Here is a 24,969-nt window from a genome sequence, read left to right as displayed (position 1 = left end):
TAGTTAGTTTAAGGAGTTAGTTAGAATAGCTTCTATAAAAGATACGATTATGTAATTGGTTAGCTATCAATTGGTTAAGATTTGTTATTGCATCCAGAGAGGCAATAACCCCTCTGTTATCTTTCTTTCAATTTCCTGCATTCTTTTTCCCCTTCTTCCTCTTCCTGCCAATTCTTATTCTGTATTGAGTTTAAAGTTCATCAATAAAAAGAGAGGTGTTATTTCTTGAAATCCAATCAAATCTGAGTGTTCATAATTTGTTCTGTTCATTCAACTTCCATTCCTGCAACAATTTCTGGTTCTGTACCACAACAGTGGTATCAGAGCTAGTTTTACGAGCCATAGGGATGCCAAAAAATTAGGACGAAGCTTTGAGAAGAGAGGTAGTGGAACCTGGTAGTGTGGTCAAAACCTTCACCAACAAAAATGAAGGAATGGAGCAGACAATCAGATCAATGGAATTCAGGTAGGATGCTACTGAGAAATTACTGAAAGGGTTGGATCAGAAGTATGAAGGTATGATGAATATGATGGCTCAACTAATGACTAAAACGAACGACAGAGGGAAGGAATTAGAAAGAAGCAGCAGTTCTAAGGGGGTGGCCCAACCTGAGGGATCTAAGTTGGAGACACCAAAGGAAGTAGCTGGAAGGAGAGAGTTCAAGACCATCAACAAACTGCCTAAGATGGATCTACCCATCTTCGATGGGGACAATCTGAGGGAATGGATCAGAAAGGCTAACAAGTATTTCAAAATACATGGAATAGAAGATGAAATGAAGGCTGAGGTAGCAGAGCTTTACTTCAAGGATAGAGCAGACATCTGGTTCCATGGAGTCTTTCATGGAAAGGAAGCTATACCTTGGGAAGAGCTAACCACTGCTCTATGCATCAGATTTGGGGAAGGAAAACCTGAGGAAGCAATTAAGGAGTTCAACAAGCTGGTACAAACTGGATCAGTAGCTGACTACCTGGAAAAATTTGAAATGCTCAAAGCGCTAGTAAGGCCAACCTTACCACATTTATCTGATTACTATTATAAAGCATGCTTCATGAGTGGATTGAAAGAGGAAATTGTCAATATGGTAAAAATGTCAAAACCAGAAACCTTAGCTGATGCCATTGAAGTGGCAAAGTTACAAGAAAATGACTTAAAAGCTATACAAAAGTTACACAAAGTTGTTCCTGCTAGTTTTAGCAGTCAGAAAAACCATATTAAAATGCCCTCTCATACCAGATGGAACCAAGACAATGTCAAACACACCCCTAGACCCCCCAATCAAAACGCAACAAACCAAAATCAATTCAAGAAGATATCCCCTGCAGAATTTAACCTGAGAAGAGAGAAAGAATTGTGCTATAAATGTGTTGAGCCATATACTTTAGGACATGTATGCAAACAAGCCCATATTCATTACTTGTTGGCCGAAGGAGCTGAGACTACAGAACGGAGCAAGGAGCAGGAAGATGAGGTCTATTGTGACTGTATTAATGGAGAGGTGGTAGATGAGCATATTGAGGTGTCTGTACATGCCTTGGCTGGAGAAGCAAGGCACAAGACCATTAAGCTGAAGGGCCTGGTTAATGGGAGACAGGTTACTGCATTAATAGATAGTGGCAGTATACACTGTTTCCTGGATGAACAACTGGCAAAGGAGTTGAAGCTGAGCACACAGGGACCTAGCCTGATGGTCAATGTTGCTAATGGTGAAAAGGTGGAATCCAAAGGACTAGTTAAACCTCTGCAGTGGGAAATGCAAGGTCATCAGTTCCATCATGCCTTTAACACCTTGAGATTGGGAGACTGTGACATAATCCTTGGAGTGGATTGGTTGGACAAGCACTGCCCCATAGAATTCAATTTCAAGGATCTCACCATGATAATCCATAAGGGGGAGCAGGAGGTAGTACTGAAGGGAGAGGATACCAGCACCAGATTAAAGATGATCAAAGGAGGTAAGCTGGATAGGTGGTTGAGGAAACAGGCATATGGGGTGGTAGCACAATTGGTAGCAATAAAAGAGGAAGATGGTACAGAACAGATACCTGCTGAAGTCAGTCAGGTGCTAGATCAATACAAGGATGTATTTGAAGAACCCAAAGGAATGCCTCCAACCAGGAGCCATGACCACCAGATTGTTCTAAAAGAAGGAGCCAAGCCTTTCTAGATGAGGCCATACAGGTGCCCCTATGTACAGAAGGCAGAGATTGAGAAATTGGTAAAGGAAATGCTGGAAATAGGCATCATACAACCTAGCAGTAGTCCTTTTGCCTCCCCAGTGTTGCTAGTTAAGAAGAAGGATGGAACATGGAGGTTCTGTGTGGATTACAGACAGCTGAATGAATTAACAGTAAAGAACAAATTCTCCATGCCTCTGATTGAGGAGTTGATAGATGAGCTGCATGGAGCCAGGTACTACACAAAAATTGACCTGAGGGCAGGATACTTTCAGATCAGAGTCAAGGAGGAGGATATTCCAAAATCAGCTTTCAAAACTCACCAGGGACTCCATGAATTCAAAGTCATGCCATTTGGCTTGACCAATGCACCAGCAACCTTCCAGAGCCTGGTGAACCAAGTTTTTCAAGATCATATAAGGAAACATGTGCTAGTATTTTTTGATGATATTCTAGTATACAGTCCAACACTAGAATTGCATGTGGAGCATGTGACTGAGGTAATGAACTTACTGAGACAGCACCAGTTGTATGCCAAGATAAGCAAGTGCTCTTTTGCTTAGTTACAGGTGGAGTACTTGGGACACATAATATTAGCGGATGGAGTCCAAACTGATCCTAAGAAGATAGAATGCATGGAGAACTGGCCCAAACCAACTAATATCAAGCAGCTAAGAGGATTTTTGGGACTGACAGGCTACTATAGAAGATTTGTCAAGGGATATGGAGCCATAGCAAGGCCTTTGACAGATCTGCTGAAGAAGGACAATTTCCGTTGGAATGATGACTCAAAAAGGGCTTTTCAGGAGCTAAAAAGTGCCATATGCCATACCCCTGTGCTAGCAGTGCCTGATTTCACACAACCATTCATCATTGAGACTGATGCATGTTATACTGGCATAGGTGCTATCCTGATGCAGAACAAGAGGCCCATTTCCTACCTTAGTCAAGCCTTGGGACAGAAGAACATAGGGTTGTCAATCTATGAGAAAGAACTGCTAGCACTGGTGACTACTATAACCAAATGGAGACACTACTTGGAAGGGCATCACTTCATCATACACACTGATCATCAGAGCTTAAAGTACTTGTTGAAACAAAGGATCACTACTCCTCTCCAACAAAAGTGGCTCACTAAATTGCCAGGATTGAGCTATGAAATTCACTACAAGAAGGGAAAAAACAATGTGACTGTAGATGCACTTTCTAGACAAGGCAGAGAAGGGACAGGGGAGTGCACCACTATATCCTGTGCAGTACCTGCTTGGATTAAGGAAGTAATAGAGAGTTATGAGGGGGATGAGTGGACTCAGAAGACCATATCACTGGTACTACTATCTCCTACACAGGCCCCAGACTATACTCACCAGGATGGTATTCTCAGGTACAAAAAAAGATTGGTAGTAGGAGGACAAGGGAACACCAGGAAGAAGCTTATCACCGCACTACATGACTCTCAATTAGGAGGACACTCACGTATTCAAGCCAGCTACATGAGAGCCAAACAGCTGTTCTACTGGCCAGGATTGTACAAAGAAATCAAGAAGGTGGTCCTAGAATGTGACACCTGTAGGAAATGTAAAGATGAACATGTGGCTTATCCAGGACCGCTACAACCATTACCTATCCCTCAACACTCATGGAGCCACGTTACCATGGATTTCATTGAAGGACTGCCTCAATCAGAAGGGAAGAATACCATAATGGTGATTGTGGATAGATTCACCAAATATGCCTACTTCATTAGTCTAACACATCATTTTGATACACCAAAGGTAGCCAGACTTTTCATTGATAATGTCAGTAAATTACATGGGATTCCTCAGAGCATGCTATCTGATAGGGATAGGATATTTGTCAGTCAATTCTGGGGTGAATTGTTCAGTATGTTGGGAGCTAAGCTGAACTACAGTACAACTTATCATCCTCAGAGGGATGGTCAGACTGAGAGGGTCAATCAAGTGCTAGAGATGTATCTTTGGTGTCTGACTCATATAGAACCTAAGGGATGGAACCAGTGGTTGTCCTTGGCAAAGTGGTGGTATAACACCTCACACCACACAGCCATTCAAATGACTCCATTTAAGGCATTATATGGCCTTCCCCCTCCTCAACTGGCTTTAGGACCATACCTCCAGACTAGAGTGGCTACAGTAGGAGATTACATCAAGGAAAAGCAGCAGATGGATAACATGTTGAAACAGAACTTGAAACAGGCACAGGAAAGGATGAAGAAATATGCTGATGAGAAGAGGAGTGAGCAGGGGATTCAGTGAAAGAGATTGGGTGTACCTAAGGCTACAACCATATGGACAGAGTTCAATAGCCTTGCGGGGAAACACCAAACTCTCAGCAAAGTAATTTGGCCCATACCAGATAGCAGAAAGGATAGGAGAGGTAGCATACAGACTAAATCTACCCACTTCTTCTAAGGTCCACCCTGTCTTCCATGTGTCATTGCTCAAGAAAAAGGTTGGCGACAAGGCCACATCTAGACTCCAACTACCAGAAACAATTGAGAAGGGGCATTGGAGGATAGAACCAACAGCAGTGATTGGTAGGAGGAAGGTAAAGAAAAGGAATGCTGCTATAACTCAGTGGTTAATCCACTGGTGGGGCACAGATCCTACAGAAGCTACATGGGAGGATGCAAAGGAGATTAGAAAAAAGTTCCCCACCTTCCAATCTTGAGGACAAGATTTACTGATTAAGGGGGGGATATTGTAATGAAGTCAACAGCTCAGTAGTGGAAGGGGTGAAGGAAAGACAAGGGAAGGCATGGCAATGGGAGGAAAATGTCAAGAGAAGTTGTGATATGATTAGAGCCAACAGTTAGCAGTATAAGGCAGAAGAAGGCGTGAAGTCAGGAAAAGAGAAGTCACAGAAGAGTAAGTGAAGGCGCGTCCCATCGATCACGTCTTTACTGGAGTTCATGCTGTTCTTACTGAAACTGGAATCCATCGAGCTTGAAGATTCTACTTACACGTGTCAATCCCTCATTAGTTAGTTTAAGGAGTTAGTTAGAATAGCTTCTATAAAAGATACGATCATGTAATTGGTTAGCTATCAATTGGTTAAGATTTGTTATTGCATCTAGAGAGGGAATAACCCCTCTGTTATCTTTCTCTCAATTTCCTGCATTCTTTTTCCCCTTCTTCCTCTTCCCGCCAATTCTTATTCTGTATTGAGTTTAAGTTCATCAATAAAAGGAGAGGTGTTATTTCTTGAAATCCAATCAAATCTGAGTGTTCATAATTTGTTCCGTTCATTCAACTTCCATTCCTGCAACAATTTCTAGTTCTGTACCACAACACTCACTCTACCTCTCCAACCCTAGCCGCCAGCCCTCAATCTCTCTCCCTCCTCCATTGTGCCTTTTTTTTCCTTTTATAGGAAACCCAGGTCCCTATACCCTTACCGCAAGGGTGTAGATGAAAGGTGGGTTTCTTTTGTATTTTTAGAGCCCTTGATTCCTTGTTTTTCTGGAATCTTCATGATAATTCTTGGATGGTGAGGTGGCCTGTGTTTGGGGAAAAAGAAATCAACAAAAAGAGGTGAAATGGATTTACCTGGCCAGCTCCAAAAATCTGGTTTGTGGCCTCGTACGAAGGAGATGAGGAATAGTGCCTGTATTTGCACACGCGTGAGGATCTGTTCATTTCCTTCTTCTTTTTTTCAAAATTAATTAACAATGATAAAATGATTTTCTTAACAAAAATGGAAATAAAATAAGATTAACAAAATCAACTAAAATGAAATAAAAAACCACAATTTTGGTGTTTGATTGATGATTTTTCTTTTTTCTTTCCAATGAATTAATTAATATAATAATAATGATTTTCTTAACAAAAATGAAAATAAGATAAAGATAAACAAAAATAAAAACAAAATCAACTAAATGAAATAATAAAAATAAAAAACTAAAATTTTGGTATCTACAGCTTGCCCCTCTTTGTCTGAGTTTCGAAGAAACTCAAAACAAAGATGTAGACACCAAATTACTTATCTGTAGTTATTTTGCCTTGAATTAAAACATGAAAAGGTCAGCGGAATAGAACACGAGCCTGTCATAACATAGGTCAGTGGGATACAATCCAAGCCTGCCAAGATTGGTGGGATAAAACTCAAATCCAAAATGATAAAAAGGTCAGTAGGATACAACCCAAACTTGCTGAATTTCCAAACCCAACATGATAAAACGGTCAGTGGGACACACCCAAGCTTGTCGAATTTTCAAATCTAATACGATAAAACGGTCAGTGGAACACACCTAAGCCTGCCGAAATCACGATAAAACGGTCAGTGGGATACACCCAAGCTTGCCGAATTTTCAAATCTAACACGATAAAACGGTCAATGGGACACACCCAAACCTGCTGAAATCACGATAAAACGGTCAGTAGGATACATCCAAGCCTGTCGAATTTTCAAATCTAACACAATAAAACAGTCAGTGGGACATACCCAAGCCTGCCGAAATTTCTAAATTCAACACGATAACATGGTTAGTGGGACACACCCAAGCCTGCCGAATTTTCAAATCCAACACGATAACACGGTCAGTGGGACACACCCAAACCTGCCGAAATTCCAAATCTAACACGATAAAACGGTCAGTGGGACACACCCAAGCCTGCCGAAATTTCCACAAAATTTGTCCCAGTTTCAATCAATTATTGTGCAATTGATCATTTGTTTTGCGTTATGACATTGTTGTTCCTCCTTAAGACTTTGATTCACACATCGTCCTCGGTCTGAACCATGAATATTCAATTCTTTGGCGACATTCTGCAATTATAAAAAAATTTGCTCCAATTTTGTTATTTAAAACACGTATGAACCTGCAAGAGAAAGAACAAATAACGCCATTGCCATTCGACCCGTCTAACTTTCAAAAAACGTGTAAACATGAGTATTTGAGCGTTCTTCTCCGATACAGTGAAAACTCAACTTTACTCTGCAAACTGTATCCAGTTTCCTCAACTTCCAACGCTAACAAGACTCTTGGTATCTAGGCAATTTGAATAAATCATAGGGCTTGCCATTTAATAACTCCCCAATGTAGCCAAACTCAACTTTGCTCTGTAAACTACATCAAATCTTCTTAACTTCCAATGTTTATCAAATATGATATTTGGTATCCAGGGACTTTCAATAAATCAGAGGGATTGCTATTTGATAAATCTGAAGAGATAAATGAGACCATGAAACACAAGAAAAATATTTTATTTGCACAAAAATGATGAAAATCCAAGTAACCTGAAAACAACGATTTACCTTTATTGATAAAAAATTGATTTTAGAGAAATGAACATGTACACTTAAAAGTTTATGTTTGATGAATCAAAATACTTTGATTCTCGAACAAAATGCCATGTTTGACCCTTTGGATATCATTCCTCCGACGTTCAATGCTTGCAGAAAAATCACAATGTCAGGAGGGATCCCAAACGAACTGAATCACCAGTCTTTCAAATCCAAACTCACTTTTCCTCATGAAACCCTACCTTAGTGCCCTTTCGGGTTTTCACTAAGTCTACCCTCACCTTTTATTTTTCTCTTATTTTCATTTTTCATCTTTCTTTTCCTTTTTCTTTTTTCTTTTCTTTCCTCTCTTTTCAAAGGTGCCGTTTCGGGTTTCCACATTGATAAACAAATCTTGCCTATAGCTTTTATCAATTCAAAAATATGTTTTAAGAAATGATGGCCTCAGTACGACAAATCTTCCCTTGCAAAATGGATGAAGATGTATTGACATCATTTGCCATGTGATTTAGAAAATTTCCCGAAAGAGGTGATGCAAAGAACGGAAGTCAGGGCTTGCGGTTTTTTGTAATGTGGTCAGGTAAGGGGCTAAGAAAAAAGTTAAAACTTGAAGGCGGATTTCGAAAATGGTTTAATTGATCTGAGATCGCATGGTTGCGCCAATTCTATTTTAAGGTTAAATCAAAACTTGCCCCAGTTTATTCTCAACTAAAGTTCTCTTTCTTTTTTCTCTTTTCTCTTTTTTCCCTCTTATGAAAATTTTTCAAAATTTGCCCCCAGTCTATTTTTTAACTGAGGTTTTCTTTTGTTTATTTTCTTTCGTTCTTCTATCATTTTTCATCTCTTGAAACTTTTCTTTTCAACTCAAACTTGCTCCAGCGTGGGGTTTGCAATCCCCAGGGGTTGCCAAACGAAATAATTTATTCTGAAGGCTCAAAAAAGAATAACTAGTAATAAAATGTTTAATTGGAAAGGAAGCAGGCCTGACTTTTATTTCATTCCTCGCATTAACCCTGAAAGAAAGCTTTCATTTATCATATGAAGAATTTCTTGCATATATCCGAATTGACTGGCTAAAGGAAAAATTGTCCATCCATTACTGCTAAAACAAGTGCTCCACCGGGCAAACCTTCTGGACAATAAAAGGGCCTGGCCAATTTGGTGCAAACTTCTCCTTAGCCTCCTCTTGTACTGGCAAAATTCATTTCAACACTTTATCTCCTTCTACGAATAGTCGTGGCTTGCCCTTCTTATTGTAACACCTTTTCTGCTTCTCACTCAAATGAATGCTAATCTTATTTCCTTGACATTGACCCCAGTGCCAATATAACCGATTTCTGCTTCTTCTAAGTTCGGTTTTCTTCATACTATTCAAGACTCTTTAGCAAAAATTCAGATTCTTCCTCGTTATCACTCTCATCCCTATTGAGACACATATGATATGAACAACCCAAATCTAAAATTCATTCTTTAGCTTTGGTGGTGTCATACATCATCCTCAGCCATGGGGGAGATAATGCAAATGATTCCATTCTTTATTTGCTGGGGGTTGTGGAAAGCGGGGAATAAAAGGATCTTTGAAGGAGTCCTGGTGTCAGTAAGCCAAGTAGTCTTTTTCATTTAGGCTTTGATTTTGTCTAAAGCAGCAGTTCATCCTTTTATTGTTATGACAGAGGAGGACAATCTACTTGTTGCTTGCGGGATTATATCTTCTATTCAGTACCCAAAAAGATTGCAAGGATTGGCAATTTGTTAGGAGCTTTCGCCGCCAGTGTTTGTTAAGCTTAACGTAGATAGACCTTTACTGGGCAATCCTGGGCCTTCGGGTGGTGGTGGTATAATTTGCATCCATTTTGGTGAGGCTTTACATGCATTTTCTTCCTTGTATGATCACTGCACAAATATGGAAGCAAAAGCTAAGGCCCTATTGGATGGAATTAAGCTTTGTGTGTCCTTGAGCTTGTGTCGGGTTCTTGTAGAGCTGGATTCACAAAGCTCTGCTTTAAGGACTTTCTCATGCAATACCTCTGTGGAAAATTGATTGACAAATTGCAGAGATTAAATCCATTACACAAGCTGGTGAGTTCCAATTTTTGCACATCTTTCGCCAAGCAAACTTAGTTGCAGATGCTCTTTCTAGATTGGCTGGTTCAACCCAAACCTCTTGCATTTTTCAGGGATCAAGGCTTCCAGCACAAATCATTGGCTTAGTCTCTTTAGAAAAACAATGAGTGCCATATGTTAGACTAGTTAAACAATAGCATTTTTATTCTGTTCCATCAATGTAAAGGAGTTGTACTCCTTATTTGCTGCTTTAACTTGTTGTAATGGAGGTTAGGTTTGTGTCCCCCTTAAATCTTGTTTTTGGATAAAATAGTGACAGACATCCTTTCCCCATGTACGGGATTTGCATTGAAAAAAAAAACTTCGGAATATAGATCATTTGTTTAGGTGTTTTTGAGAATGCATTTTTGGATATTTTTAAAATTTAAAATTTTAGTGGGAGTGTGGATGAAAGAAGAGAGAGGTGGTAGTTTTTTTTAAGGCATATTTGAAATTGCACATATTTAGAGTATTTTTAGGGTGTTTTTAGAGTGTGCTACTGTACACTCTAAAAACAAAAATAAATTTGCTCAAAACTTCACAATTGAAGCAGAGTCTAAGGTGTTTTAACAAGTTCCCATTGTTAAAGTTAAAATTAGAGAAGACTTTTGTCTAAAAAACCCAGGGGTGCCAAACGAATCCCATATAATGCCAAAGCAATTTTTCTGCTATTCACAAAATTACCCTCAAAATATCAGCACAATTAAATTTGCTTGTTTCCTTTCTCTCACCTCTTTGCACCATAGTCTCCCATTGTCTTTTCCTCAGCTTCTTATCTAAAATCATAAACCAAAATTTTCACCAAAATCCTCACTTTACTTACTCAAAGTATTCACCAAATATGGGGGAACCCAATAGGCAACATGGAGGGATACAAGATTTATTTAGGCCCAGACGGATGGCCTTTTTCATCAAAACTAGTGAAGTTTAACACGGGAATATAATGAATTTACGCCCCAAAGTGGATGATTTGTATGTGGTGACTGGTACATGATATCATGGACTTTTGGTGTTTGCTTATTATTATTATTTTTTTTTTGGGTTTACTATCCGATCTTCCTATGGAATGTGTGGTGATGTTTTTCCTTTTTCCTCAGTTTAAGAATTTGGCTGTCCAAACTTTACACTTGTGAATGAAGGATGGATTTGTAAAGGTAAACCCATGCAACAAAATTTTTTGCACTCCAGTCTTTGCCATTGCCATGCAAGCTTGGTACAATGTGGTGATTCCTCCTTCATCTTATCTTAAGTTTTAAGAATTAGAAAGGAAAAAAAAAATTAATACTATTAAGAGGAAGTGAAGGAGGTTGCAATGCATGTGGTGAAGGAGAGTGATCTACGAGTAGAGCAGATTGGGGAATTAAATCTGTGGTGTAATCCGTGTTATCACTACAAGAAATTTGGCCTTTTGTGACGACAAAAAGTCATCACTAAAAATCAAAAAGTCGTCATTATATGAGTATAGTGATGACTTTTTCCATTGTCACGTCGTTGTCACTAATTCTATGTCACAAATGGGCATGTGTGACAACCCTTTGAAAGTCATCACTAAATCTTGTTATTTAATAGCGAGGACAAAGTCATCACTAATGGTTATCATTCTGTGACAAATTTTCTTGTCACTATTTCACATATTTTTTGTCATAAATGGAGCAAAAGTCGTCACAAATTTGAAGTTTACAGTGACGACTTGAACTTGTCACTATCAGTCCTAGTATTCAGTGACAGGAATAATCGTCACTTAGTGAACTTGCATGAAGTTTGTCACTGAACTTTATCTAAACAAGCTGCAATTGTTCATCATTGTCACGACATTTCGGACAATTATAGCAAAACTCAATTTGACAAAAGGCTTGGTGAACTTGCATGCTAGTGACAACCTTCCTTTGAAAGTTGTCACTAAGTTTTGTCTTCAAAAGTTGACATTGACCATTGCAAATATAGTATTACCATGACATTTTCAACAATATAATAAAACATTCAATTTGACAAAAGGCAAAATCAACATAAAAAATATGCCACAAATTCATATATATGGTCATAACACATCTTTAAATTAATCAAAATAAAAGTGAATCACAAATGTTGGGTCCCAAATCCCACATAATCAGTTCAAGTAATAATGACCAATACATATACTTCCCAAGAGATAGAGTACTAGATTTCTAAACTAAAGCATAGATTACAGCACCAATGTCAGATTTCAATCATCTCTATCAGCATATCCAATAGTCTTCTCATGATCAATATGAAGCTGGACTGCATTGAAAATAAACTATTAAATGCATTAGAGTATACTTTAATCAGAAAATATGCTACTACAACCTTACATTACTGAATTAGAATGAATAATCAACATATGCTGCAAACAGGTCAGCACTTTTAACAGCATAATCAACATATTCGAGTTTTTTCTGAGAACAGGTTCGAAAAGCACAACTTTTGCCATTCCTCTTTTGCATATTGGCCAGAAAAAAATCACTAATACTATACTCTTCAAATTCAAATCCAACATGACAATTACATGGAAACTCAAATTGGGACTTTGTGCCAGGCGATTTCATTTGTTGAAATAGATAAAAGTGGGATGATTGAGATAATTTAAGACAGTAGCAATGTAAAAGACAATTACATGATCACTTTGAACAATTCAAATAAAGCCACACCAATAATTTATTTTTCACAGTTATTGTAAGGCCCAAAGATAACCTAAGAGGGGGGTGAATTAGGTTGATTAAAAATACTTTATTGAGTTTACGCACTTTTTCTTTAATAAAAATTTACCTTCTTTTCTAGTAGTGATCAGCCAAGTAAATTTAAAGAAGAGAGCAATGTTGATCAGAAATAAGAGTATATATATAAGCAATGAGAATTTTATTAAACAAAAGGAATAAGATAGAGTATCAAACCGATTGTCTACCAAGCTTTCCTCAAACTTGAAGACTAATCACAAAGATGAGCACCTTCTCTTTGATGAAAAATAATCAACTCAATGTACAATGGAGGGATCACTTCCTCCTTGCCCCAAGCCTCACTTAGTCAAGTTAGGAAGTTTTACTATCACTCAGATAACCCTCAAGAAAGCTACACTATTAAAAATTTCAAACACAAGAGAAGAGCATACACGAACTTCACACTACTTGGAGAACAAATCTTGCTTAAGAGACTATTTTCTTGCTAAAATATCTCTTGAGATCTTGTAAACAAAGTGTGCAAAAGTCTCTTTCTCGTTCAGAATCGTTTGTATTTGAAGGGGACCAAAAATGGGCTTCATTAATGCTTCCAACGGATAGAAGGCAGATGAAGAGTCAGCTAGCCGTTGGGGCTGTCGGACGTCCGACAGCTTAATCATCGTTCGATTCCATCGTCCGAAAATCACCAAGTTGTCGTTCGGACGTCCGATGGGATTTTATCGTCCGAAAGCATCTGCGTCAGAACGTCGTCCAGAGAGTCATCAAAACTTTGCGAAATTTTTCGGACGTCCAACGCGATCGATATGCGTCCGAAGAATGCGTCCGATCCTCCCGGACGTCCGATGCTTCCTCACGAGCGTCCGAAGGAGTTTCCTTCTTGATGTTCTTCATCCTTTTGGACGTCCGACAGTTTCCTTTCGGACGTCCGACATGAGTGCCCTGTTTTTGCTTCTTCTTTTGATTGATTTTCTTTCCTTGACACCTTTGTACCTGATTCTCTAAAAAGCAAAACACTTATATTTGAAGAGAATTAGATAAACATTTCAAAGTGCTTTGTGATCATCAAAATCAAGAATAACATTCTCCCCCTTTTTGATGATGACAAAACAATGGTTTGAAATGAAATTTGATGATTACAAATAGGCTCCCCCTTTCTCATTTGACAAAAGCTCCCCCTTACTTAGTCAATCGTAGAACATGATTACAAATAGGCTCCCCCTTACTTAGTCAATCGTAGAACAAAAATTGAAAAACTCCCCCTCACTTGGCTACTACACAAATTTATTCAATCATCCAGCAACCAACATTTTACCAACTGTCCAGCCAATTTTACCAACATATCTCTCCATATCTCTCCCCCTTTTTGTCATCACAAAAGTCAAAGGGTATGAAAAAGAACTAAACATTCTTAACAAAATATCACAACCATTACATCCACATATCCAGTTTTGAACATTACAAGCACCAGAATCAAAGAAACAAAACAAAAACAAAAAAAAAATCCGATGCAACCATCTAACATCCAGCAAATAGAAATCAGGCAAACAGAATGCAAATGATCCTAATATGGCTAGTGATCCTAAATGGTAAACTAAGTGGATCCAGGCGTCCTTCGAGTAAGCAGATACTGAGAGAGATCCTCCTCCTCAGTGTCTTCATCATCTTCAGCATCTTTACTAACTGGTTTCTTGCCTTTGTCAGATGTGGAAGGATCATGAGGTGCCACGGGAGTAGAGGTGAGGTCGATGGGAGTAGGACTCATAGAGCGAGTAGGAGCTGATGAACTTGGATCATTAGAGCGTGGCTCTTTTGCCATGAGGAACTTCCTCAACCACAGGTGGGGGAAAGAGAAGATTCTTTTTATCCAGGAAGTCTGCTTGTTGCTCAGATGACATGGTGAGCATGAGACCATGTTCAAGAAGTAGAACATGTTGTTTAAGATCTCGAAGGAGCTCAACCACTTCAGAATTTGAAGAAGAAGATGCCTTAGTGGCAGTCTTCCTAGGATGAATAGAAGTCAGTGCAACAGAGGATGAAGTGTGAAGGGGATCATGTGCAGCCTTAGATCTAGGTTCATTAGACGTGGCCCCCTTATAAGCCCACATATTATCCCTAAAGACAAGATTCTTGCGCTCAAAATAAGCCTTAGTAAAGGCAGAAGAAAACATTTCTTTGGGACAAACACCAAGGATGGGTACTTTGTAAAACTCAAAAATTTTCTGAAGAAATTTTTCATAAGACAGTTTTCTACGAGAATCAGTGGTAAAGCGAAGTAAAAACTTGCACATGACAAAGCCAAAGTCAATGCGAATTTTTTCTCGAAAATAATAAAACAGATACAGCTCCATTTTATTGGCATCTGTCCTATGACCATCGGTAGGCACAAGCAAATTTGAAATGATTGAGAAAGTAATGAGATTCACAGGAGCAAGGTCATTTAGTTTTGCATCAGCAGGGACAAAAAACTTCTTTTGAAAATAAGACAATATCTTAGCACTATCAAATTGATTATCAGCAGTGGGATGCTCTTCATAAGAAAAGAAATTGGCAATTTTACTTTTGCATCCTGGTTCTATAACAATATTTAAAACAACATTCACAATCTCAGGATCAAACACTAAATCTACCCCATTTATCCTGGACATAATTTCAGTGTGATCAGTGCCTTTCGTAAGATTGGCTAAGAATTGATATAGCATTTTAGGGTAATAAACGTTAGGCATGGAAATGATATGTGACCATTTCTGAAATTCGAAGAGACGCAGAATGGACTCTAAACCTATTTTGCGAAACTCAGAGGGATTTATGGTACGTTGAGGAATGAAACCTTTTTGGGATATCCAGGAGTATTTTTCTTTGGCAGCATCATCAAAGAATGGGGAGACAGTGGTTGATTTGGAGGGCGGTTGAGAAGAAGTTCCTTGTCCGGATTCTGGCTGAGCGGAAGGCTGTGAAATTTGAGTCTTTACTGCCCCCTTTTTGACACGTTTGGATGATCTTTTGGCCCTAGGAGAATCAGCATCTTCATCCCTGAGTGTGTGTTTGCGTCTGGCAGTCACCTTTCCTCCTCTTAGTTTCACCATTGTGTGAAATGCGTGAGATGTATGATGCTAATGATGCACACAGTAGTATGGGAGTGAATCACAAAAGAATTTTGGGATAAACGAGCCTTGAAGATGATTGAACAGAATGGCTAGGAGAAAATAGGGTTTTGAGGGAAATTTGGGAACTATCGAAATGTGATGAGATTTGGTGAAAGAATCAGGAAAATGAACTCGCAATGATCCGGAAAGGTTTTTGGTTGAATCAATTTTGGAATAAGTGCTTCAGAATAGCAGGAATTGAGAGTGAAAGGGAAGACAGTTTTCGTCCGAGTGAGAAGAGAAGAAGAAGAGTCTGAAGCAAATGAGGAGGGAAGTTACTTTAAAAAGTGTACCGTTGCACTGTCGGACGGCCGAACGAAGTCTTGCGTCCGACAGTTCCGTCCGAACAGGTGCTTTCTGCGAAAACAGCTGAAGAACATTATCGGACGTCCGTTCATCTTCTATCGGACGTCCGAAAGCTTTGAAAGAAAAATTTAAGATGATTTTTTGATAATCCTTAATTTTGATCTTAGATGAATGAATTGATCCAATGGCAAACCTTTTGTAAAAATATCCGCAATTTGATCTTTGGAACAAATATAATTCACACAAACTTCACCTTTTTGAACAAGATCGCGAATAAAGTGGTGCTTTATATCTATATGTTTTGTCCTAGAATGCTGAATTGGATTTTTGGTCAAATTGATTGCACTAGTATTATCACAGAATATAGGCATGCAATCATATAACAATCCAAAATCATTCAAGGTATGCTCCATCCATAAAAGTTGAGCACAACATGCACTAGCGGCAATATATTCCGCTTCGGTTGTAGACAAAGAGATTGCATTTTATTTTTTGCTAAACCAAGAAACTAAGCAATTACCAAGAAAATGACAAGTTCCACTAGTACTTTTTCTGTCCACACGACAACCACCAAAATCCGCATCCGAATATCCATATAGAGCAAATTCACAAGATCTAGCATACCAAAGACCATAATCTAATGTACCTTTCAAATACCTAAAAATCCTTTTAACAGCGTTCAAATGTGATTCTTTTGGACAAGATTGAAATCTAGCACACAAGCAAACAGCAAACATAATATCGGGTCTACTTGCGGTTAAATAGAGTAGGCTTCCAATCATACCTCTATAGTGCTTTTCATCCACATGTTTACCTTCTTCATCTTTGTCAAGTTTTGTAGAAGTGCACATTGGAGTTCCAACTTGCTTTGAGTCCTCCATGCCAAATCTTTTCAGCAATTTCTTGGTGTATTTTGCTTGATTTATAAAAATTCCCTCTAGGGCTTGATGTATTTGAAGTCCAAGGAAGAAATTTAATTCTCCCATCATACTCATTTCAAATTCACTTTGCATAATGGTGAAAAAATCCTTGCATAGATACTCATTAGTAGCACCAAAAATAATATCATCTACATATATTTGCACAATAAGAAGATCATTTAACACTTGCTTAGTAAAAAGTGTGGTGTCCACAATACCTCTTTTGAAACCATTTTCAATCAAGAAACCACTCAATCTTTCATACCAAGCTCTTAGAGCTTGTTTTAGTCCATATAATGCTTTTGAGAGTTTAAACACATGACTTGGAAATTTTGTATTTTCAAAATGGGGGGGTTGATCCACATATACTTCTTGATCAATAAAACCATTTTAGAAGGCACTTTTAACATCCATTTGAAACAATTTGAAACCTTTGAAGCAAGCAAAAGCAAGAAGCATTCTAATTGATTCTAATCTAGCTACGGGAGCAAATGTTTCATCAAAATCAATTCCCTCTTCTTGTGCATATCCTTTAGCAACAAATCTAGCTTTATTTCTTACAACTACACCTTTATCATCCAACTTATTTCTAAATATCCACTTCGTGCCAATGATAGGTTGATTTTGAGGTCTATCAACAAGTGTCAAAACCTTATTTCTCTCAAATTGATTAAGTTCCTCTTGCATTGCCAAAATCCAGTTTTCATCTTTTAAGGCATCATTGATATTTTTAGGTTCAAAAAGAGAGACTAAAGCAAAATTGTCTATCAATTTCTTAGATGAGGAACGAGTTTTTACCTTCTCGGATGGATCACCAATTATAAGCTCTCTTGGATGATTTTGGCTAAATTTCCAAGCTTTGGGAAGGTCATTGAATGAATCATTATTCTTGTCTTCATCTTCCTTTTCTTGATCTTCATGAGCTTCATCCTCCATTTCCTTTGCTTCCGGTTTAGAGGTTCCTTCATCTCCAATTGTTAGTTTTTTCATTCCTTCACGAACACCTACATCATCATCCTCACTCGAACTTTTGGAATTATCATCATTAGTTTCATCAAATGTTATGTGTATAGCTTCTTCTATCACAAGAGTTCTTCTATTAAAGATTCTATATCCTCTTTTGTTCTCACAATACCCCAAAAATATTCCTTCATCAGATTTTTTGTCAAACTTACCAAGATGTTCCTTTAAATTCAAAATAAAACATTTACAACCAAAAACTTTGAAGTATCCAACCGCAGGTTTCTTATCAAAAATCAGTTCATAAGATGTTTTATTCAAAATAGGTCTCAATAGGATTCTATTCATCACATAACATGCGGTGTTTACCGTTTCAGCCCAAAGATATTTTGGCAAATTACATTCACTCAACATAGTTCTAGCAGCCTCTTGGAGTGTCCTATTTTTCCTTTCTACAACACCATTTTGCTGTGGAGTCCTTGCAATAGAAAACTCATGTGTTATGCCATTATGATCACAAAATTCTGGAAAACCACAAAACTTGAATTCCGTCCCATTATCACTTCTAATCCTAACAATTTTTAAACCAAGCAGATTTTGCACTTTAGCAAATAATGAAGTGAAATTCTTGAAAGCATCATCTTTATGAGCAAGGAATATCACCCAAGTATATCTAGAATAATCATTAACAATCACAAAACAATATCTCTTACCTCCCAAGCTAGTAATTTGAGTAGGACCAAATAAATCAAGATGCAAGAGTTCCAAAGATTTAGAAGTAGATACACACCTCTTTGGTTTAAAGGAAATCTTTGTTTGCTTCCCAAATTGACATGCATCACAAATTTTGTCCTTTTTAAAACTGATTTTTGGCAAGCCCCTAACCAGCTCCTTTTTTTAGATTTCCTTTAGTAATTTCATGTTAAAATGACAAAGTCTCCTATGCCACAACCAAGGATCTTCATTTGAGGCTTTAAGACATTGGAAGCTAGATGAATCAAGTTTATCAAGAACAACAATATAAATATCGTTAAACCTCTTACCTTTGAACACAATATTATATTTAGAGTCAAGAACAATGCATTCATGCTTTTTGAACAACACATTCAAGTCTTTATCACATAATTGACTAACACTAAGCAAGTTATAACCTAAGTTATCAACTAAGAGCACATTATGAACAAAAGTTTCACCATCCTTACCAACATCACCTATTCCAATTGTCTTAGCTTTCACGTCATCACCAAATGTCACCTTTCCACTTGATTTTGATTTTAGCTTTATGAACAAAGAAGGGTCACCGGTCATATGCCTTGAACAGCCACTGTCAATGAACCATTTGGACTTGTTTGAGCCTTTTCCCTGAAAAGAGAGAGTGTTTGGTACCCTTTAACTTTTGGGTCCACAATAGTTAGAATTGTGTCTAACTAACTGTCGCGCCCCATTTTTTGAAATGTGTGAATGTGTTGTGTGTGGTGTGTGGTGTGCAATGTGTGAACGTGTGCAAAATGAAAAGCAAAAGGCCATAGGACTTAGAATGCGACGATTTGGCCAAGTGAAGTTCAAAAGGGTTTTTTGTATAAAAAATGGAGTCGCCACTTGGTATAGAGTTAGGGTGTACCAAGTCACCCAAAAATGATTTTTGTTTTTTTTGAATAAAAAAGTAAATAAACCCTTTTTGAGAACTTTCGGGTCTACGTAACCAGAAGAGGGATCGGGGGTCACATTTGACGAAGGGGAAGGCAAGGATAAAAATCCAAGGCACCCCTTCGACCTAGCCAAGGCTAGTTGCGTGACTTGAACCAATTTTTCCTAATTTTTCTACCCAAGGTATGTATCGCGTATTGGATATGTCTATATGAATGCAAAAACCTAGACCTAGGGGGATTGGGGGAAATTTCTCTTCAAAGGTTGAGTGGTGCCAATCACATTAATTGTGAAGCCCAATAATGATCCTTTTGGAGAGGTCACACCTAAACCTAAATGACGTGAAAGATGAGTGGAATGCATGCCATGTGAAAGTGTGAGTTTGTGTGAAGTGAGAAAAATGATAAAAGTAGTAAGATAAGAGTGAAGGTGTGCAAATGTAGATGAAAGTACTCGTGTGCGAGTGAAGATAAACATGTTCGTGTGCAAATGAAGATAAAAGGGTTCGTGTGCAAGTGAAAGTGATAAAAAGGTGCATGTGTGCAAATGAGACAAAAGTGAAAGTGTAATGATAGAGTGGATTGAGAGTGCATGAGCCTAGGGAATTCATGCATATTGGGTACGGGGAGACCTAAATCGTGACTTGATTTTTCCTTTGATTAGAAGGCGAAACTAGCGTGCTAAGGCTATCAAGTAGCCACACTCGCTCGTTTCCCTTATCGGAAGGGGACTCTTCAGGCAAATGTACCCTAACTAGCATGAGATGCAAAGAATCCTAAAATGAGGGAAAAGGGGCTCGAGGAGCATGCCAAATGATAAAACTAAGAAAAATGCATGACATGTAGTGAACATGCAAATATGCACTAACAAAAAGGGATGGCCTAATAAGCCACAACTAGCATTGGACTAGTGTGGTGACGTACATTCATCCATTCCATTCATTCATGGTTATGAAAGCAAGTAGACATGCCAAAACGCTCGTAAACACGTAGCACGTAGCACTTAGCATGCTCGACTAGATGCAAGAGCCTACTAAAGCAATTAAACATGTAGCAACAAAAACAAGCAACCAAGGGGAAGGGGAAATGGACCAGATGCTCTACGAGCCCTAGCTATTACAAGCCAAGAGGTGTACACATACCCCATGAAAACATAAAGGGAAAGGGTGAATGGACCAGATGCTCTCCGAGCCCTATCTATTACAAGCCAAGAGGTGTACACATACCCCATGAAAGCATAAAGGGGAAGGGGAAATGGACCAGATGCTCTCCGAGCCCTATCTATTACAAGCCAAGAGGTGTACACATACCCCATAAAACTTAAATAAAAGTAAAAACAAGCAAATGCAGGCAAGGAGGTAAGGAAAGCGGAGTAGGCATGCATATTCACATAACACGTAGGAGCACGTAAGGCTAAATGTAGTGCAAATGAGGGATAGAGTGTACCTCCCTTGAATTGACGCCCTAATGAGGTGAAGTTACTAATTTACCCTCCAAAATAATAAAAAGGTCAAGGTACCACTTAAATTATCAAATAAATCAAAGAAAATGGAAACCAACGTCAAATTGAATTACTCGAAGCATTCCAAGGAAAGTAAACTACTCGTACTTAACCAATTAAGACAAACAAAGACCCCATTGAAAGAATTAAAAAGGTCTAAAGGGCCAATTTATTATTATTATAAACACTAAGGGACTAAAAACATAAAATAAAATTAAGAATCTAAGGTGAAACTTATCAAATCAAACTAGAAAATTCACAAAAGGTAAACGAGGAACAGTTTGCTAGTATCGAGGCAACAAAATGTCAAAGAAGCCAAGCAAAATCAAATTGACTACAAATCTAATGGCATATTAGGAGGACAAAACTAATTAAGTTTCCAATTAATTGGGCCATGGAAGCATTAGATAAAAGCTAAGGGGTTGGAGTGCAATTTTTGGAAACATTTTTCATGCAGATTCATGCAACAACACGCAGAAGACTTCTTTTCTCATTGCTAGTTTCTGCAAAATTCAGCCACAACCTTTCATCCATTTCAACATGCAGACTAATTCACCAAATCAAGATTTTAACTATCAATTGTCAAACTGAATCAAACACAAAATTTAAATGTGCAAACAAGGTGATGAAACCTACTTATAAGCTCTTGCCGAATAAAACATGACACTAATGCAGCAAAATAACGTGAGAAAAACTTCTGCAATTTTCTTATTCAGTCATCAGCAATTAAACAGAACCCAAACACACAACTTGTTTTTTAAGATTTCAAACCTAAACACAAGGCTTTCAACTAGGCAGCAAATCATCATCCAAACAAGCAAAACAAAAAAGAAACTTAGCAAGATTCCAGTGCAAAAAATGAAGTACATTCGGCAAGTTGGAAGATCTGGAAAACATATGAAACTGGTTCAACAAGTCTTGGTTTGTTCGGCTTTGATGAACTCCTCAGATAGACCTCAAAACAGGTAAACAAAGATAAAACAAAACAAAATGCAGCAAAGGAAAAGTAAAACCTGCGCAAGCTGCTGCAACATGACCAAGAGCTTTGAGCTCGTTGCAGCAGACTTTGTGCGCAGGTTTCTGCAACTATCTAAGAAAGAAACCAGCTGCATTTCATTTCCAAACTCAGATTAAGGAACTAACCATGTAACCAACCCAGACCAAACAAACAAAACTCAGCAAAACATCATGCAGAAATTCTGGAAAACATACGCGCAAAACTGGTTTGACAACCTGAATCATTTATTTTCCAGCAAGCATTAGATCCTAAATCAGGAACTCTAGCCCCCAAACATGCGAACCCAGCATCAAACTTCAATCTAAACCAGAGCCTGCACTTCTCACTTTGCATCATAAAAAATTCTGGATTTCAAACACAAAAATTAGAGAAAAAGGAATGCAAACATCGGAATAACATTCTGAAAAATTTTCCAGCCAACGGCCTTTCTTTCCTTTTCATGGTGCAGACCAGATTTTGGTTCAAATACAAAGCTTTGATTAGATATCTCTCAAACCAACATCATAACTCCAACTAATCAACAAACAACTTAACTTTAAACTCCCAACAAGCTAGAACAATAAAGGAGCTAATGCATCACAGAAAATCTGGACAAGGCATTCATGCAGAATGGTTTGGCAATCTGAAATCTCTTTTCCAACTCAAGTATGTTTAAACACAAACACCCAAAACCAATCTAAGTGTCATAACATCCATTTCAACATCCGAACCAACTAAAACATAGAAGAAAAGCTATGCAAAAACTGGAAAATTCTGAGCAGAAGGTTCGGCAATCCTGACTGGTTTATTTTCAGCAAACATTTAAACATGATTCATGCGTTTCTTATTCCTCACATGGACAGAAGTAATACTCAAACAAGAATTTATGACACTAGCTTGCAAGAAAAATCCAGACTTGCATCCCAAAACTCAACCTCAACCAAAGTTGGAAACTTTATGCAATTTCCTCTCGGCCAAAAACACCAATATGCAAGCTGTCAACTCTTTACCCACTCCAGATTTTAACCAACCCAAAACAAGAAACCTTAATCATATTGAAGACAGACCAGAGTCAACAAGGACACAGAGATGCAAACAAATAACTAAAGAAAAGAGCTTTGACCTTTAAAAGAAGAAATCGATACCTGAAATGGAGAAAGAGCTTGAACGATTCGGCAAACACTCCACGGAAAAGCGATGATGATGCGGTTGTCTTCTTCCAATCCCAAATCCCTTTTTGTTCTTACGGTTGAAAACCCTTCTTGTTTTGCTTTCTTCAGCAATCTGCAGCCTTTCCCAGCAATCTTCCTTTCGTTTTTTTTCTATCAAGCTTACAGCTTTTCCTAGCCTTTTCTCTTCTTGCGCGCAGGTTTCTTTTCCTCTTGGTCGGCAGCTCCACCCTTTCTACGCTACTCTCTCTTCCCTCAATCTTTCTCAGTTTTTCTTTTAGCCTGTCGATGCTCTCCCAAAACCTCCTATTTTTCTTCTTTTCCAGATTTCCCCGCGTCACCCTTAGCTCTCCTTGCGGCTACTGTTTTATCGTCCCCCTCTCCTTTCTCTTTTGCCGTTCACTCTTTCTCCCCCCAAAACCTCTGTTGCGGCTCTCCCTTTTTTTTTCTATTTATATCCCAGTTCAACCCTAAAACACTCAGCAATCTCTTCAAATATTGCAGCCCAAGGGGCTCACCGAGGCCCTCTCTTGCAAGCTGCAAAAACGCAGCTTGCAAGTCGCGTTTCTCTCTTTTTTTCTTTTTTTTTTTTTTTTTTTTTAAAACTGAACTTAATAATTTAATAAATACAGAAATGATAAAATATAAATAATAATAATAATAATAAATTGCCAAAAACCAGATAATAATAACAATAATAATAACGAAAATAATTTAAAAACTAAACAACTAAAAACAACAAAAATGACCATTTTTCCATCTCTTTTTGTTTCATTTTTCATTTTTCCCAAAATAACTTAATAAAAATAACTAAAGTGCCCAAAGATTGAATTTAAAGAAATAAACATATTTTTTGTGAACAAATTTTCCTTTTTTTCTTCTTCTTTTTTTTTCAAAGCATTATTTGAAACAAAATAATAACAAAAACATTAAACTTGAATTTAAAAAAAATATTTTTTGTGAGTGGTTTTTCCTTTTCCTCTTTCTCTTTTTTTTCATTTTTCCAATCCAACTAAAGCCTATTTTTTGAATTTTTCTTTTCAAGAAAGCATTGAATAAAAACAACATATTTTTGATTTTTTCCTTTTCTTTTCTCTAAAAACTCTACGCTAATTCTAAACTTAAAAGCTAAAACTAAAAATTAAAACTAAAAGTAAACAACGAATGCAAACGATCATGAAATAGATGCCACATAAAATTATTCAAAATTTGGTGTCTACAGTTTGCCCCTCTTTGTCTGAGTTTTGAAAAAACTTGAGGCAAAGAAGTAGACACCAAATACTTACCTGTGTTGTTGGGCTGCAAAAGACGCTTCTGAAATGAGGACTGACCTCTTTAACAATTTTTTGAGAAATGGTATTGACCCAAACAGGAATTTAAATGGGACTGACCCGAACAGAAATTTAAACGGGACTGACCCGAACTGAAATTTTGAAATTGGGATAGACCCGGACAGAAATGTAAAATTGGGATAGACCCTCGGGATAGACCCGGACAGAAATATAAAATTGGAATTGACTAGAGATAGGAAATTCAAATCATGGGACTGGCCCGAGCAAAACTTTGAATTGTGGGACTGACCCGCATAAGCTTTGAATCGTGGGACTGACCCGAAAATGCTTTTTGATCGTGGGACTGACCCGAATGAGCTTTTTGATCGTGGGACTGACCCGAAAATGCTTTGACCGTGGGACTGACCCGAATAAGATTTTAATCGCGGGACTGACCCGAACAGGCTTTGAATCGCGGGACTGACCCGAAAATGCTCTTGATCGTGGGACTGACCCGGAAATGCTGATCGTGGGACTGACCCGAAATGCTTTTGATCGTGGGACTGACTGACCCGAATAAGCTTTTTGATCATGGGACTGACCCGAAAATGCTTTTGATCGTGGGACTGACCCGGAAATGCTTTTGATCTTGGGACTGACCCGAAAATGCTTTTGATCTTGGGACTGACCCGAAAATGCTTTTGATCGTGGGACTGACCCGAAAATGCTTTTGATAAAACTTGTGTTGATTTCTGATTGATGATTTTTCTTTTTGCTTTTCTTTTGACTTTTGAAAATCTTTCCAAGAAATTAATTT

General features: G+C 38.0%; 1 long non-coding RNA gene across 1 annotated transcript in view; it reads right to left on the bottom strand.

Annotated features, from left to right (window-relative positions):
* Positions 1 to 11,577: 11,577 nt before the first annotated feature.
* LOC113769989 overlaps positions 11,578 to 24,969 on the bottom strand; it is a 30,249-nt gene continuing 16,857 nt past the window's right edge. Inside the window, exon 2 of the long non-coding RNA XR_003468371.1 lies at positions 11,578 to 11,805. This is a non-coding gene — a long non-coding RNA (uncharacterized LOC113769989). The remainder of the gene's footprint in view (positions 11,806 to 24,969) is intronic.

The sequence above is a fragment of the Coffea eugenioides genome, chromosome 5 (assembly GCF_003713205.1).
Source record: "Coffea eugenioides isolate CCC68of chromosome 5, Ceug_1.0, whole genome shotgun sequence".
Classification (NCBI taxonomy): domain Eukaryota; kingdom Viridiplantae; phylum Streptophyta; class Magnoliopsida; order Gentianales; family Rubiaceae; genus Coffea; species Coffea eugenioides.
The sequence above is the reverse complement of the archived record's forward strand: the minus strand, read 5'-3'. Positions and strand labels throughout refer to the sequence as shown.